Consider the following 4,710-nt stretch of genomic DNA (forward strand, 5'->3'; position numbering starts at 1 on the left):
TTGCACGCGCTCTGTCTCTCTCACTCTCTCGCTCTCTCTTTCTCTTTCTCGATCTCTCGCTCTCTCTCGCTCTCTCACTCTTTCTCTCTCTCTCTCTCTCTCTCTCTCTCTCTCTCTCTCTCTCTCTTACACAGTTTGGCTCGCTTGTGTGTATGTGTTTGTTTGTGGTGTGTGTGTATGTGTATGTGCATGCATGTGTGTGTGCATATGTCTGACCATACTCGCAGCACTGAAAACGAAGTAATACCCCACCCACCTCTCACGCCAACGGGCTTTCGGTGACGAATGGCATGGAGGAAGTGTAATGTAATATACATCGTGAGTCATTTACAGTTGCGCCTCTAATGCGCGCCAGCATCATTCAGTGTTGTTCTTAATCCAGGATGTTGCGAGGGTCGAGCTCGGCACTTCGTTATATACGGTTCCGCGCGAAGCGCGCGCTTACTAAGAAAGGCGTTGCCGTTTAAAAGAGTAGATAGACGGTCCGGTCTCCCACAGAGTCGCAGGCAGTTTTTCGTGAGTATACCTTAATTATGGGGTTAGAGGCCGAACCGAAGCTGTTATAATGCTAGCATATGCATGTGTTTGTAGTTCGTACGTAAATTTTCGACTTTTCTTCTCTTTCTCCATCTCCCCGCTCTATCTCTTTTCCTCTCTCCCTATCTCTGCTCTCTCCCTCTCTTGCTGTCTCTCTCTCTCTGCCCCCGTCTCTGCCTATTCATCCACGATAAAGGGTCTGGAGTCGATCATATACGTCTTGATAGGTTGCAAGAGTTGCAATTATGCGTTGAAAAAAAAGTTTCCATGATGTTATTAGGAGTGAGATCTATCTATCTATCTATTATTATTCACTCTTGATGTTATGTCACACATCCATATATACGCGCGCATACATTACGTACATACCCCCGTACAATCAGTGTCATCCGGATTTCCCCCACTCTAAAAGGTTTTGTTTTCTCGGTTGTAATAAGAAATCTCACAGCAGCGATGTTTCTCACTGACGCTCCACAGCACGCTTTGTTTTTAAATTGCATTAAGATCTCCGTATCCGACGCGCTTTCGCTGACGCGGTGAAATGGAAATATTACGTTGAAATCACTTTCTGCAATAGCTGAATTTTTAGCAGGAATTATTGCGGGAGAGGGTCACCCAACCGCTTCTGTGTTTGGCAGGTACTATTTTTGGTCTGTGTGTAAGTGCAGTAATTCGGCGTTAACGCTTATATCGTAAACGGGTTTAATATCGTGTCGTTAGGACATTTGGTTTCGAAGCTCTAGGGGATTAATGTACGTTGATAACCATCGCGTGAACCCATAAAAGCTCACTGTATGCGATACATAACCCTCGAAAAGAACACTGAATCAGCACGCACGCGAGCAGACCTAGACTATTATATTTACATCGATTGCCGTCCCGTACGGTCCGAGAATCGTCGCGAAAATTGTTTTTCGAGAATGGCGATGCTGGCAGAGAATCCAGACTAGTTAGACATCCATTCTGCCATACTGCTGCCTTTGATCAGTTGAGTGGTCATAGCTATAGCCGTGCGCTCCGTGTGTGCGATCGTATTGCTACGTTTGGCGATGAATACTGGAGCTCACGTGATGGAAGCTGATCTCGTGCGTAAGCCTCGATAGCACCCTGCCTCCGGATACGTAGACTTGTCACACATCCCTACCCCCTCACACGTAGACTGGTCACACATCCCTGCCCCCTCACACGTAGACTGGTCACACATCCCTGCCCCCTCACACGTAGACTGGTCACATATCACATCACATCACATCACATCACATCACATCACATCACATCACATCACATCACATCACATCACATCACATCACATCACATCACATCACATCACGTCACATCACATCACATCACATCACATCACATCACATCACATCACATCACATCACATCACATCACATCACATCATATCACATCATATCTTATCATTTCATATCATATCATATCATATCATATCATATCATATCATATCATATCATATCATATCATATCACTTCATATCTTATCATTTAATATCATATCATATCATATCATATAATATTATATCATATCATATCATATCATATCATATCATATCATATCATATCATATCATATCATATCATATCATATCAAGCCTATTATACAAGGCGTATATAATCGAGAGACAGCCGCATATCATGTGCCTCTTATAGGATGATATCATATTAACAGTTGCATACACACGCATCGTCAATCATTCCTACGATGAATTAATTAAGCGTGTTAAGAGTGAGCTGTCTCTTGTATATATGCCGAGGCACGATAGTATTAATTAGTCAATTTTCCGTACTCTTTAGACGAACAGCTGGCACGTGTGATTGTGGGTGCCTCACCGGATGCTCCCAAGTATATGTCTTCACAAATGTCAAACGTACACCCCCAACCATTTGAGAAGCCAAGCCTTTCTGTCTTCATCGGGGTATTAAAATCCAGCAGAGTTTTTCGCTTCGGTTTTTAGAGACGGCCAGAGGCGCGCACGTACGTAATATCATTGACAGTCGAACCGGATGTCATAAAATAAAGCGGGTTTCTGGTGTGCGGTCACATGAGCTGTTGCTCGTACTTTAGTATTCGTTCGTGCTGAGCAGGCAGATAGAGATCTCAACCCGTTTTTAGCCGGCGATGCATGCATGCGCGCATAGCGGAGTAGACTGCTTAGCAAAAGCAAACGACTCATCATGTCTGCCGTCATTCGGCCAACTGTTGAATATCATAACGTACGAGAAAAGCATAGAAAAGCACCAGCTCCGCCGAGCGTAGTATAGCTGTTACGTGTGCACGCATCACGCGCATAAATACGTTTGTTCTTCTTTCGTCTGCTGCGTGCCGTCCGTGCGCTAGTATTTCCAACTATATACGTCGGCGCATCTACTACGTCTTACTATCCTTTCGGTTTCCCCCTTCCCCACCAACTTACGCCGTTTTGTTCGACAGCAATGCCTCAGCGTGTTCGTGGCGGAGATTGGCGTCTATTGCTGGTGGTGAAGAGGCGGGTAATCGGTGGCCTTAGCGCAACATGTCCTCGATCTGCCAAGAGGCAGGCAGTCCCATGCAGGCGTCGTTAGAGATGTTTGGAATTGATGTTTGGAATTTCTGCGCGAGAATGTGTCGATTACAGGCGTCGATGTGCGAGCGAACCTATATACTTGCGTGTGTGTGTGTGTGTGTGTGTGTGTGTGTGTGTGTGTGTGTGTGTGTGTGTCTCTCTCTCTTACACAGTTTGGCTCGCGACGACGTAGAATTGGACGTAACGTGATGCGGTGTGCTTAACCGGGTGTCGCTTGGTCGACTCCCGTTTCGGTTAGAAGTAAATTGCTACAGCTATTGAGTTGGACTATAGTTGCCAGAGTTGATAGCCTCGAAGGTCGAATGCACTGTGTGGTAGGACGAGAGGATACCGCGGGAAAGGTTTACGTATATATATACGACATGAATAGTTAAATCAACAATAGTAGAGTTCAAGATCAATTGCGTTAAAAAGCTGTTGCTTGCGTATTTGTCTTGCGAATCTTGCATTTCATTTAAACGTAAATAGCGAATGAACGGCGAGGCGGGAACATAGTATTTCACGCTTTCTCCTGTGACGTTTTCAAGGGCGCATATGTTTTACAACCGCGCTAGTACGCCAGGGGAACGGTCGCTGACCAGAAATAAGCACGAAATAGGCAGACAGCTAATCCGTAAATTTACACACGTATACAATTGCAATCAACCCGTAATGTAATTATCTCACACGCCGAGCGAAATGTTTGCAAACATGTTAGAGGCGATATATGCAAGCGTGTAAAAGGCTGATTGTTGTTAGCATGGCGGTTGATGGCATGCTAGCATAGTAAGCAGAACCACGCAAAGGATTTAGTGGCAATTATTTGTATAGCTATGATCGTCTGTTATCTGTAGTCTTGTTGCTTCAGTGCCATTGTAGAGTCAGTATCTAGCACACATTAGCATCTATATGAGCCATGCTAGATTCCCACCTCATACAGACCTCCTTCTTCACCGATGCCCATGCTCTTTCGTCTCTCCCCTCTCTTGGCACGCGAATTCATCTCCTCCCCCTCGATCATTTGATTCTCTCCTTCCCTTTCTATGTCGCGTTTTATACTTTCCGTATTTTTTCCCCGACTGAGAAACGCCCGTCTTTTGACGGTAACTACGTCCGTCCGTTCTGCCTCATTCTAATCGGAAATATCGTCTCCGTACTCGCTTTGTGCTGTCGCGCACGGAAAAATCAATGAGGCTGAGTAACTTTCGGTGATTTCGCGTCCAATGTGCACGCTGTGTCATTGCCTGCTCGCGGGTGCAATGCAGGCCAGTGAACCTGCTGACTGATTCGCATAGCGTGTGGCTGAGGGCAGACTGTGCATGGGACTCTGTTCGAACGCCTCACGGCCGCGTATTCAGACGCATGTATAGCAATTCAAAAGCAATTGGCCAGACAACAGTTCACAAATTGATCGGACTCGTGAGATGGCTTCGAGCCATGGCTTCGCAGCCGGCGAGGCACATTTTACGGGGGCTCGTGACAGCAAATGCGCGAGTATGCTAAAGAAGCAGCGCCAACACGCACAGTTCCTATCTATCCATCCATCCATCCATCCATCTATCTATCTATCTATCTATCTATCTATCTATCTATCTATCTATCTATCTATCT

This window comes from Priapulus caudatus, unplaced genomic scaffold (assembly GCF_000485595.1).
Source record: "Priapulus caudatus unplaced genomic scaffold, Priapulus_caudatus-5.0.1 Scaffold40, whole genome shotgun sequence".
Lineage (NCBI taxonomy): Eukaryota > Metazoa > Priapulida > Priapulimorpha > Priapulimorphida > Priapulidae > Priapulus > Priapulus caudatus.